At 43.6% G+C, this 14147-nt stretch overlaps 1 pseudogene; it reads right to left on the bottom strand.

Moving 5' to 3' along the window:
• Positions 1–6743: 6743 nt before the first annotated feature.
• On the bottom strand, positions 6744–6861 carry LOC124557352 (annotated as a pseudogene).
• Positions 6862–14147: the final 7286 nt, after the last annotated feature.

Below are 14147 nucleotides of genomic sequence, written 5' to 3' on the forward strand. Positions count from 1 at the left end.
AGGAAGTCGTTCCCTGTACAGCCTTTCAGCAGCGAGAGCACTGCAACGAACTTCCCCATACATATGGTGCACGTCAGTGAGTTTTGCGAAACTGTACCTGTACTGCTCCATGGTATTGTACCGTACGTCTCTAAATAGCACTGAGTAATGAAAGGGTCTGTCGTTGATTCATAGCACCTTTTGTCGTGGGACAATGGAAATACATTTCGCTTACTTTACGTCTATGTTCACAAATTTTTTGTCATCAGACTACCGGTTTCGGCCTATAGTAACCATCTTCAGATCTGTTTTACAAAAACATATCCTGATATATTAGAGCCGTAGAGGCATCGTCAATTGCTAGACATAAAATCAGCGCCAGCAATGTTAAATGTATAAAAATAATGATATATGCAAGTGTCATCTTCTCAGCAGCAGTAAATACGATACAACAGAGCCACCTTAAGAACAAGTGAAGGAAAATTCCTAGGAATCAGACTAGCCCGCCTTGTTCCCTTGTAGGAAATAAAGAATGTACATGTGAATAAACAGCACAGTACGTGTAAACTTGTACGCATGGTAGTTTTAAATAAGCTGGAAAACAGTAATGTTAGACAAAGCGGTAGAAAAGTTTACTTCTATATCTTTTTAAGCTGGCGTCTCCGACGCCAGGTTCTCTACCTCAAATTGTTCAGTGAAGCATTCTCTATGTCCTGTTACATTTCTGCAAGCTCTTACGGAAACACCCTGTTGTGTCTGCGTGCCCATGTTCCTAGCAGTTCACAGGAAACACAACAGGAGATCTCCGAGGACTGTATCGGTAGACACACCATCACAACCTCTAGTTACTCAGTCAGGTTAATGGTAATAAATTAGCATTTTCTTGTGGTGGGTACAATGTAATTAGAATTCATAGATAGTAATTTAAAGGAAACTTATGGATCAGTTGTCATCTTGAGCATGCTTTCTGTTTGCCATTACGTAAGAGTTTGTGTTTTGGAGACAAGAGGGCCTATTATGTTAAATTACTTTATACAATGTTCAACTCAAAATCGAAACATGATCTATCATGCAATTAGGATCCATGATACAATATTTTTGCAATTGTTCAAATCGTTGGTTAAAATGGGTCTGATCACTATGCGACTTAACTTCTGAGGTCATCAGTCCCCTAGAACTTAGAACTACTTAAACCTAACTAACCTAAGGACATCACACACATCCATGCCCGAGGCAGGATTCGAACCTGCGACCGTAGCAGTCACACGGTTCCGGACTGCGCGCCTAAATCCGCGAGACCACCGCGGCCGGCCATCCATTGCACCCGCACCATATTTCTATACACCAGGAATTGCATGGCGACGACTTTGAACGTCGTATACAGTTCTGCTACTTGGCACAAGAGAAATTACGGGACGATGACAGATTTTTTGCACGCGTTCTATTTAGCGACGAAGCGTCATTCACAAACAGCGGTAACGTAAACCGGCATAATATGCACTATTGGACAACAATGGCGCGATAAGTGGACATCAGCGACCTTGGCGGGTTAATGTATGGTGCGGTATTATGGGAGGAAGTATAATTGGCCCTCATTTTATCGATGGCAATCTAAATGGTGCAATATATGCTGATTTCCTACGTAATGTTCTACCGACGTTACTACAAGATGTTTTACTGCATCACAGAATGGTGATATACTTCCAACATGATGGATGTCCGGCACAGCGCTCGCGTGCGGTTGAAGCGGTATTGAATAGCATATTTCATTACAGGTGGATTGGTCGTCGAAGCACCATACCATGCCCCGCACGTTCACCGGATCTGACGTCCCTGAATTTCTTTCTGTGGGGAAAGTTGAAGGATAGTTGCTATCATCATCCACCGACAACGCCTGACAACATGCGTCAGCGCATTGTCAATGCATGTGCGAACATTACGCAAGGCCAACTACTCGGTGTTAAGAGGAATGTCGTTACACGTATTGCCAAATGCATTGATGTTGACGGACATCATTTTGAGCATGTATTGCATTGATGTGGTATTTAGAGGTAATCACGCTGTAACAGCATGCGTTCTCAGGAATGATAAGTTCACAAAGGTACATGTATCACATTGGAACAACTGAAATAAAATGTTCAAACATACCTAAGTTCTCTATTGTAATTTAAAAAACCTACCTGTTACCAACTGTTCGTCAAAAATTGTGAGCCATATGTTTGTGACTATTACAGCGCCATCTATCACAAAGCGAAAAAAGTGGTCCAACTAAAACATTCATATTTCTTTACGTACTACACGAATATGTAATAAAAATGGGGTTCCCTATTTAAAAAAACGCAGTTGATATCCGTTTGACCTATGGCAGCGCCATCTAGCGGGCCAACCATAGCGCCATCTGGTTTCCCCCTTCAAGCTAGACAAGTTTCGTTCTTTATAGTTTTTACGTTTGACGCTTATTTCGTGAGATATTTGGCCCGGTCACGATCAATGGACCACCCTGTATTTTCTCATCTCCAAGTGAGACCAGTAACGAGAAATAGTCCACTTGTGGATCGACCAGCCGTCCTTCTTCGTTTGATGCTGGATGACTTCCCATGTCTGTGGGGTCACTCCAACACATTGACATATCCTCCCTCATGTGTTCGGTCTGAGCAAGACCATCGTGACTGACTGCAGACAGTCAACAATTAGTCCAGCTGAAAAGCCCTGAATATGGCGGTCCTCAGAGACACTCAGAGCCAAGAACAATGCCTACTACCGCGCCAGCAGAGCTTTCCTTCCATGATGAGCTCTCACTCGATGTCGGGAGCCTCTTGGTCCAACAAACGACGCTCCTGCCCATCCGTAATCAATTGTTTAATAGAGTAGGCCGGCAGCTGTGGCCGAGCGGTTGTAGGCACTTCAGCAGCAGGTTCGAATCCTGCCTCGGGCATGGATGTGTGTGATGTCCTTAGGTTAGTTAGGTTTAAGTAGTTGTAAGTTGTAGGAGACTGATGACCTATGATGTTAAGACCCATAGTGCTCAGAGCTATTTGAACCATTTGAAAAGAGTAGAGGACACTCACATATATATCTTATTTAGTCAACAAACATATTTATCCCAATGAACTCTACATTTCTTTGATTGTGTGTACAACATTTTCAATGAATTTTGTCTCAGTAAATGTTTTGTATTTCACACTGTCCACATAAACAATATGTTATGCAGTGTCATTTTGCATTTCATAACTTACCAAATGCCACACGAATTGTATGTCTCATTTAAAATGACCGTATCTGTGTGTATGAGTCAGCGATGCCTATTACTATAAATTTATCGTAATTGGTTGCATGTGAGATAAGAGGACCATCAGTCATCTACCTACGTTGTGGTTCAAATGGCTCTGAGCACTATGCGACTTAATATCAAGGGTCATCAGTCCCCTAATACGTAGAACTACTTAAACCTAACTAACCTAAGGACATCACACACATCCATGCCTGAGGCAGGATTCGATCCTGCGCGATTCCAGACTGAAACGCCTAGATCCGCTCGGCCACACTAGCCGGCTATCTACGTTATGCAAGACATGTTTCTTCATCAGGCAAACAGCATGAGAGAGGGTCACAGTTTAAGTCCACAATCATAAAAAATATTGTCTACCATTTCGCTTCATGGAAGAGTGTGACAGTGTTTGAGTTGGGCATGAGTCACTGAATTTCAGTTGTGTAAATAGTAAATATGAAGCTTGCAAAGATGAGGTGATCGAATTTCTAACTGCAGTTTCTAGCCTGGCCATCTGGTCTGTTTCCAACGTTTATTTGATTGAATGATTGCCTCTGTGGATGACTGAAGGGTCCCGAGTACGTTTCTGATATTTTTTTTAACAATGGGAATGAAAAGTTGGCATCATCGTCATCGACAACTTGTTTTTGCCGTCGATACACGAGTCGAACTTGTCCTATGTAGTGATGTGTTGGTAACCACTAGTGCAATATTTTTTTGAGTAATTGACAAACGATCCCTACTCTAAGTTAGTTAAGTATGGTCAAAAACAAATGTATTATAAATGGGGGGGTTACGAAAAGTTACAAGCCTCTTGTGGCCAGTCTCCTCTCATTTTTCTCAAGTTTTTTACTTGATATAATTCTGTTAATGTTTCTCAGTGGGGGCAGACCGAGGGAGATCATTGCTGTAAATGAAACCTGTAATGAGGACTCTGATTTTAATTCGTGATATTTCAGCTACTGTTGGGACAATACTTGTTCTCCTGTCCTCCTTGTGCGGGTGAGCTGGGGCTTGACGGAGGCCACCTGCATTGAGTGTGGCAGAGAAACGTTGGGTCAGACCGGGCAGGATTTTCTGCGAATAGGAAGGGGAGTGGCGACTCCTCAGGGCCGCAGACCTGCGGCTCTTGGTCATCCCATTACGCAATAAGCGACGGCGAGCGCGACTTCCTGGAGCCAACAGTAAAGATGTCATTGATGTTCGCCGTCTGCGCTTCGCTGGAAGCCGCCAGGTGCAAGTACTGCGTTCAGTGGTTCTCAGAATCTGAGGTCCGAGGCAACGGGACACCGGACACACAGGCGCCTAGCGTCCGGGCGATAGTTTGTTCGCTTTTGGCGGCGGTTTTCAAAGCTGCTTTCGCGCACCGCGCGGAATTGAGAGAGTTGATATCGGGCAACTCTAGAAGATGAGATGTGATGTCAAGGAGCTCTACTGAAATGCTGGGGTCGCGAAGCAGTATTTTTTCGGTGGCGGTGTGCTGTGCATCAGACAGGGGGTCTCCACTGTATCGCCTGGGAGAATAGGTCTATTGATAGTGTCTATATTCTTGCGCAGACTTAGACAGAAGCTTAGATTCTTTCCGGAATTTATCTCATCAGGTTTTATCTGTGGCCATCGATCATCAGAGAGCCCAGCAGTACACAGATCAGCAGCTGTACCTTCTGACTGCTGTTTGCTGTCTACATTGACCGAGATCTAGGTGGTAAAGTATTGGCAGCATCGGCGTAGTAGGGACCTCTAATTCTTCTCTGACGCCCTTAGCAGCTAATGCTCTCGTTTTGGCGCTACAGTACCCACAATTTTGCATGTGGAGTTTTCACAGAGTTCTCATTTCCGATTGGAATTCTTCGCACAGTTGGGGTTTAACATTATCTCTGTTGATTCACCCACTCATAATAGATTACCGTATTCAGGTTTTCAGAGCATGTGCCCCTTTAAAAAACGTGCCAACTACTTAAGCTCATCACCATTATTTTATGCCATTGTTCTATTAAAACATTGTTCAGCGAATCGCACATCTACGTGTTTATTAGATAAAATAAATCTCTTTGAGATATTTCATTTCTTTATCATTTAGCAGTCAGATGATAAATTTCATTTCCTGCCCATTTTTTGTAACTATTGTGGATGGAAGCTGATTAGTAACTTTTTTAAATTATAGCGTGTGTGCAACCCTTTCTACTACCAATCTACAGGGTAATTTCTTCATTGTGCTTAAGTTAAGGTGGTGTATGAGCAGCCCTCATGAAAATACAATTGAATCCAAGTGTTACGCACACTTCTCGAGGGCGGCACGTAGCCAGATCCGCCATTGCTATCGCCTGTCCACATGAATGCAGTGTATTGGTCATTTCGAGACTTGTTTACTGGTATGCTGTCAATGACCTTTGTTTTAATGGATTCCTCCGTTTATTCGAAAACTGACTTCGTTACAGTTTCTTTAGTTACGTTGAATTTCATGAATGTTGGCAGCGCTTGAGCTTCCAAACAGCAGAAATTTATCGGGTGATCAAAAAGTCAGTATAAATTTGAAAACTTAATAAACCACGCAATAATGTAGATAGAGAGGTAAAAATTGACACACATGCTTTGAATGACATGGGGTTTTATTAGCACAAAAAACAAAGTATTGCTAGACGCACGAAAGATCTCTTGCGCGCGTCGTTTGGTGATGATCGTGTGCTCAGCGCCACTTTCGTCATGTTTGGCCTCCCAGGTCCCCAGACCTCAGTCCGTGCGATTATTGGCTTTGGGGTTACCTGAATTCGCAAGTGTATCGTGATGCCTCACCATAACTCCGGACATGATTTACTGTGCTGTTCACAGCATTATTCCTCGACTACAGCTATTGTTGAGGAATGATGGTGGACGTATTGAGCATTTCCTGTAAAGAACATCATCTTTGCTTTGTCTTACTTTGTTATGCTAATTATTGCTATTATGATCAGATGAAGCGCCATCTGTCGGACATTTTTGAACTTCTGTATTTTTTTGGTTCTAATAAAACCCCATGTCATTCCAAACATGTGTGTCAATTTGTACCTCTCCATCAACATTATTCCGTGATTTATTCAGTTCTCAAATTTATACTGACTTTTTGATCACCTGGTACATTGCTTTCTCTAGCATCTCTAGTTTGATTCAAGCGTGGTTCGGTGAATGTTCTTAGTCTTCGTTAGAAAACTAGTTTCAAATTAAATTCTTGATGTCGGAGATCCATCAAAGACCCTTCCATGAAAGACTGAGATTCAGTTATTGGAAAGTGTCAGATGTTCTAAAACGTAATTCCGCACGAACAGGCCAGAAAGGCCCAACGGTACCGACCGGCCGCCGTGTCATACTCAGCCCACAGGCGTCACTGGATGCAGATATGGAGAGGCATGTGGTCAGCACACCGCTCTCCCAGCCGTACGTCAGTTTACAAGACCGGAGCCGCCACTCCTCGATCAAGTAATTCCTAAGTTTGCCTCACAAGGGCTGAGTGCACCCCGCTTGCCAACAGCACTCGGCAGACCGAATGGTCACCCGTCAAAGTTTTATCCCAGCCCGACAGCGCTTAACTTCGGTGATCTGACGGGAACCGGTGTTACTACTAAGGCAAGGCCGTTGGCCTGTCAAAGGTTCAGTGAAATAAGCTAGAACCAGTCTGACTATTACTATCACTTGAAAATGATAAATGTGTACCTTTTGTGTCCTTTTGTGTATTTCCGCAACATTAATATTTTGTGCACTCTGTTAAGTGTATGGAAGGGCTATGTAATTTTCTCTGTGATACATATGTGTATTTTTCTTTTGAAAATATTATCATAAACAAATAATGAGTGGCAACTCCATTTTCAGGGTTGCGTGCCTCAGTTTGTAGGAACGAAACCCGAATAGGATCTCTTTGTTGTCCGTCTGCCTGCCTGTGCGTCCGACTGTTACGCCGGCCAGAGTGGCCGTGAGGTTCTAGACGCTGCAGTCTGGAGCCGAGCGACAGCTACGGTCGCGGGTTCGAATCCTGCCTCGGCCATGAATGTGTGTGATGTCCTTAGGTTAGTTAGGTTTAATTAGTTCTAAGTTCTAGGCGACTGATGACCTCAGAAGTTAAGTCGCATAGTGCCCAGAGCCATTTGGACCCTTTTTGGATCCGACTGTTACGGACCCTTTTTCTCAGGAACGAGTAGACGTATCAAGTTTAAACTGATGTCACATACGAGGTAGGATCGGAAAGCAACGCACAATAATTCTTTTCTCCTCTGGTATTGCAGCTGGAAAGTTGAACTCTCACGACGATGTAGTTTGAAGTTAGAGTTACAAAGTGTAGTTTGTTTTCAGGCGCATCTCTAGCGAGAGATACCGAGCGGGGTGGCGCAGTGGTTAGATACTGGACTCGCATTCGGGAGGACGACGGTTCAATCCCGCGTCCGGCCATCCTGATTTAGGTTTTCCGTGATTTCCCTAAATCACTCCAGGCAAATGCCGGGATGGTTCCTCTGAAAGGGCACGGCCGACTTCCTTCCCAGTCCTTCCCTAATCCGATGAGACCGATGACCACGCTGTCTGGTCTCCTTCCCCAAACCAACCAACCAATCTAGCGAGAGAAGCCTAACCTGCGAAGCAAACATGGCGTGCAAGTTACTGCGGTCAACATGTGAAGAGCAGCGAAATGTAGTTCGACATTTGTCGGCCACAGGGCATAAGCCGAGCGAAATTCACAGGGAAATGCGTGACGTATATGGAGACGACTGTATGGACCGTAGCAGTGTCCGCAAGTGGAGTGCATTCTTCCAGGTGCGTCGTGTGAACTTCAGTGATTCGACACGCTCCGGGCGGCTGGTTGCAGCTGCAACCACGCAAAACGTCTAAACCACTGAGGCAGTAATTCTGTACGGCCGACGTGTGCAACTGATAACCTAATCGCTGCAGTTCAACATTTCCTATTGTGCGGTGTGCGATATTGTTCGTGTAACGTTGAAATTTCGTAAAGCAGGTTTCTCTGGGTGCCAAGAACCTGACAGACAACCATAAGGGCTAGGGAATAATGACAAGCTTGGATGACTTAATGCGTTACGCCGCAGAAAGGTATGAGTTTCTGAAAGGAATCGTCACTGGCGATGTGTTGTGGACGTGGCACTAAACATCCAAAACCAAGTTGGCCTCTGTGAAGGGGAAATATGCTGATTCCACAGTACGAAAAAAAATCAGAATTACTCAATCAGCTAGGAAAGAGCTTGTGACAGTGTTTTGAGATATGCATGGTGAACACGGGACCAGTGTGAATGCTGCAGCCTACATTAAAACTGTGGTTAAGTTGCGTCGTGGCTTCGTGACAAACGCCACAACATTAGTGCTCGCCGGCCGGAGTGGCCGAGCGGTTCTAGGCGCTTCAGTCTGGAACTGCGCGACTGCTACGGTCGCAGGTTCGAATCCTGCCTTGGGCATGGATGTGTGTGATGTCCTTTGGTTAGTTAGTTTTAAGTAGTTCTAAGTTCTAGGGGACTGATGATCTCAGAAGTTAAGTCCCATAGTGCTCAGAGCCATTTGAACCATTAGTGCTCGCCTCCATGTTGCTGCTCTTGCTCGTGAGGGAATAGCCAGATTTGGGTGGGAAGTGCTCCAGCATCCATCACACAGTCCAGACCTTGCACCGGCAGACTTTCATCCGGTTGGTCCCATGAAGAAAGTCCTGGCCGCCCAACGCTTTGTGACAGGTGTGGAAGTGAAACAAACTGTACGCAGATGGCTGTACTCCAACCAAACGGACTTCTACGAACAGGCGTACTGAAACTGGTATTACGATGGGAATAATGTGTTGAGATCGTTGGTAACTACGTAGGAAAGTAGGCAAAAGATGTAACTTCATTTGTGATTTTTTTGTTTTATTACTTATAAAACATTTTTAGCAATAAAGGTATTGTTACTTTCCGATCTTCCTTCGTATTGAGATCTATGGACCTACGCCAGGGTAAACATTTTAAGCTACTAAGTATATTCAGTCGAAAGATACGGCCATTTATGTCATATTTTGATACACATACACTCTTCAAAACCGATAGAGTACTTCCCGTTGACCTAGAATCATGAAATTTGGCAAATAGCAAGGTTTCACAGTACATGGAACGAAAAAAATTCGATAATTGTTAATCTGTAAGTATATACTGTGTCGGCTACTGCGGGAGTGAGCACCGACACAAAAAAAAGGAAGGAGAGAAGTTGCCATGGCCAGTGGCAGGAAAACAAAATGGTCTGTACACACACATTCAAATTAATGGAACACTTTATTTCTAAAAAAGAAAGAAACACAACTTCTCGTTATCAAATGGCTTCCTGTGCTTCCTACTTGCACTTACTTCATCCACTATTACTACTCTCAGAATGCAGGCTAAGTATCGTCTTCCTATTACTCAGTACTGATGCTCTCGAAGTCTGCGGCCGAACTGGCCCGACCAGCGATGGGTGGCTGGTTAAGCCAGCGTTGACAAGGGGCGCTGAACTCTTATCTTCCTAGAGGTATGGCGTTGCCCGCTTTTTCCATTGGCGCGCGGGTCAGCGCCTTCTTGATGCCCTTTCGCGAGGCTGTGCTGATCGGCGTACAGCCGATGCTTTAGGACCGTACGGTATATAACACGAAAATCTTTTTTTATTGTCTGTCCGTCTGTTAACATCCCTTGTTCTCTTATGTCACATACTTAGGTCTACGGTCCGTCAGCGACACAAAAATTTTAAGCTTCTAAGTCAATTCAGTCAAAAGATATGGCCATATACAGGGTGGTCCATCTGAAGTTTCGGATGAGATTATTTCGAAAACTATACATCGGGTAAAAATAGCGGGTAACACAAGTTCGTAAGCTCAAAGGGGGACATCAGATGATACTACACGTGGCCCCAGCCCCCGTCCCCTTGGGTGGTGCGGGGGGCAACTTTTAAATCTTAAATGTAAACACCCATTTTTATTGCATATTCGGATTCTCCATAAAAAAGTGATCAACTTTTGTGTGAAACATTTTCAAACCATTGACAGATGGTGCTGAAATCGAGAAAAAAGTAAAATTGGGGAAGAACTCTGATTTATTTAGAATTATCCGAGAAAGACGTATCAAATCGATGAAAAATGTTCACCAATTCTTTAGTTACCCCCGATTGAGCTATTATTGTACAAAATGTACTGTATCCTACTTTTAGCGTTACCCAGGAACAAGACATGGACGTAGTAGATGATGTTCCCATGGGGTGCTTCATTAGTGAGAGTCCTCTTGCCTCTCCCATGTTGGGGTGTTTCATTAGTGTGAGTCACCTTACCTCTCACATGTTGGAGTGCCTTATTAGTGTGAGTCCCCTTGCCTCTCACAATTTGGGGTGCTTAATTAATGAAACTAGCCATAAAGAAATTGTTCAAAACTATCCGCATTTGCTTCAATGCATAAAGTCGATCGTTTGCGAAAGTTGTCCACAGTTTTGAGCAGCACATGCTGTGGTATGGCTGCACACGCTCTTCGAATGCAGTGATCCACATTGTTTCGTGTTGTGGGCTGTCTTTCTTAAACAATATTTTTTAAATAACCCCACAAGAAAAAATCAAGAGTTATTAGGTCTGGTGAACGTGGATGCCATTGAATTTGTCCGCCGCGTCCTATCCACCGACCAGGTACGTAAATGTAAAACGTTCCGTACATTTTTAGCATAATGGGGAGCTGCTCCGTCCTGTTGGAACCACGTTCGTTTCCTAGTTTCTAAATCAACATCTGCCATTAGTTCCAACAAATCATCACGAAGGCGTTGTAAATAAGATTTCCCAGTAATATTTCGGTCAAAAAAAATACGGTCCTATCAAGTAAATGTTTAAATTTCCACACCAGACCATTAACGACCATTTATGTTGATTGTCAACGGGTCTGTGGCAGTGTGGATTGATAGAGGACCAATAATGACAATCATGACGATTTAATTCGCCATTGATTTTGAATGTGGCTTCATCGGTGAACATAACGTATCTAAAAAATAATCATTGTCACCTGTTATCATTTGCAAGGCCTATTGGCTGAAATGCACGCGTATTTGCATATCTTTCGGCGTTAATGCCTGTGTCAGTGTGATATGATTCTCACGATATTTATGTGCCTTCAAAATCTTCAAAACAGTTGATTTGTGTATTCCAGTTTGTCTCTGAATCGCACGACTGCTAATTTCGGGATCCAGTTGAAGACAGGCGAGAACGGTAAGGGTACGAGCGTCATTTTCATTGTATTCTCGATAACGAGGTGGACAGTGCATGTACCCATTTCGAGCTCGTTGAGTGCAATTTCGAATAATATTTTCGCTTGGATGTCGTCTGTTTGCGAAACGATCCGATTGTGCAGCTGCAGCATAATTGTTATGGTATTCACCTAAAATTAACATCATATCAACAACCTCTGTAGGAGGATAGTGAGCCATGTTTCGATAAAGAATAATTTACTTTCGTCAGTTGATGTTTGCGGTTCACAATCTGAAAGTGAAGTGACGTACGATCGCATTGCACGGACCTTTATACTGAGCCATAGTTCGCAATTTGGTCACGGTAGCGCCACAGTCGGGTGAGTAAGGCAATTGTGAAGAGTTCCATAACGAGATTTGTAATACCATTCCGCCTCCCTCCATCAAAAACTGTGGTCGGTAGTATACGTTTTGTAAAAAAAATAGCATAATTTGGCGCAATGAAAGAATAGGTGCACATTTTGTATCGATTTGATGCGTCCTTCTCGGATCATTCTATATAAATCGGAGTTCTTTCGCAATTTCATTTTTTCTCGATTTCAGCGCCGTCTGTCAATGGTTCAAAAAAATGCTACAGACAAAACTTGATTACTTTTTTATGCAGAATCCGAATCTGCAATAAAAAATGGGGGTTTCCATTTAAGATTTAAAACCTGTATTACGAACTTGTCTTAACCACTATTTTTACCCAATGCATTGTTTTCGAGATCATCTCATCCGAAACTTCAGATGGACCACTCTCTATGTCACATATTTTATAATCAAAAACCCACTCATCAAAACCTGTAGGTTACTTCCCGCTGATCTAGAACCACTAAATTTGGCAAAAACAGAGGCGTCGCAGTACAAGTAAAGGAAAAAATTGGAAACCGTTAATTTATAATTGTATCACACGAAAAAACATTTATTGTTTCATTTGTTATCCGACTTCAGACTTGAAATTAAAACATTCTCGAAGTCTTGGAATCCCTAGCACCGATTTCTTGTCAGTATCAGTGTCGACAACAGGCAAAGATCGTCAATATCTTTGATTTCCGGAACGGATGAACTGTCTATATACGTAATAAAATTTGTACTGATTCCTGGGGTCGCGAGTCTACTCGCACTTGGCCAATTTTTATTTTACAAAATCTGTCAACTCTATTTGTCACCAACGCTGGTGTAGTAGTGTACGCCATAGCTACCCAACTACAGGGTGCGCAAAATAGGTCTCTCCCGGAAAATATTTATAAGACTAACGTGTAACTGGCACCGGTTAAGAAACAGGAGAACTACCCATCGCTGAAACTGGTGGAAACCGTGAACTTGATGCACCAATCGATTGCTGTGTTGAGTTCTGCCGATGGTTTCTGACTGATGTGGAATCAGGGCTTTTGGACCCTCAGTTTAGCTCGTCAACTCACAGAACATGCGCCATTGTGTATCAGGAAACTCCCATCACTACTCTGAAGAGCCGTTGCATAGTCTCAAGATTGGTGTTTGGTGAGCAATGTCTGGTGCCCACAACGTAAATCGATTTTTTCACCAAACTGTTAACGCTAACTGATATGTCCAAAAACTGTGTATCCATACGTGAATCAGCTCACAGAAGATAAACGACTGTTTGAATATTTTAAGCAAGACACAGAAACAGCACGCACAAACTTCACAACCTTGTCACCTGTCTTTGGATGAGGAGAGGACAATCAGCACAGGCAGTGCAATTTATCATACATTGACGACTTAATGACTTACTGCTGAGAACTGCAACCAAAATCACTGCTGTCGCTGGCTATAATAAGAGAGGCAGCGACATTTAGCTTTCAGCTGAACGCTGTTGATACCAAACTTGGAGTTTGTTACTGTAAAATCCAGAATCATCCCCAACTAGTAGGAGTAGGGGAAGAACCGTCCGCCCGAACAGCTGAACGGTTCCTAGTAACGGTTTTTGCGGACCCGCCATATACTTGGGTGTGCCGGGTGCGCAAAGATGAGCGGCGGTGCTTTCGTTGTGAAACCGACCAAGTAAAGTGATCGACTAAGAACACTATGCGAGTATGCGACCTAGGAAAAACTAACGCTTACACAGTTAGCAAATGGATGTACTTCAAATTTTGTTTTTCTATCTACAAATACTTTTCTTTAGGGTGCCGGAGGTGGCCGCACGCTGATTTTGTTGTTATTTCATGCTGCGTGGTAGGACGGCAGCGAGGTTCCTTCCAGGACAATTATCATGTGTCAGGGCGTACTATGTTTATTTGTGAATAATAAAGGTTTCTGTTTCTCCTACCTTCCTTAATAAATTAAAAAAAGATGGTGAAACGCGAAAAAAGGTCGGTAGAGCCCTTGCCCGCGAAAGGCAAAGAAAAAAAAAAGTCAGCGCGTTGGAATGCCACGCCCGGGGACGCGTGTTCGATTCCTGGCTGGGGTGAGAGATTTTCTCCCCACAGGGATTGGCTGTTGTGTTCTCCTCATCATCATTTCATCCCCATTGTCGACGCGCAAGTCGCCCAATGTGGCGTCGCACTCAATAAGACTTGCACATGGCGGCCGAACTTCCCACCTGGGAACTCCCGGCCCCTGATGCCATACGATCATTTTTAGGGGAAGAATTTAAATGTGGTTGACCAGAGGCTCCGTGAAGGTGCAGAACGGCTTGTCAGATTGGCGAAAGCTTGTTAAG

This window comes from Schistocerca americana, chromosome X, assembly GCF_021461395.2.
Source record: "Schistocerca americana isolate TAMUIC-IGC-003095 chromosome X, iqSchAmer2.1, whole genome shotgun sequence".
Lineage (NCBI taxonomy): Eukaryota > Metazoa > Arthropoda > Insecta > Orthoptera > Acrididae > Schistocerca > Schistocerca americana.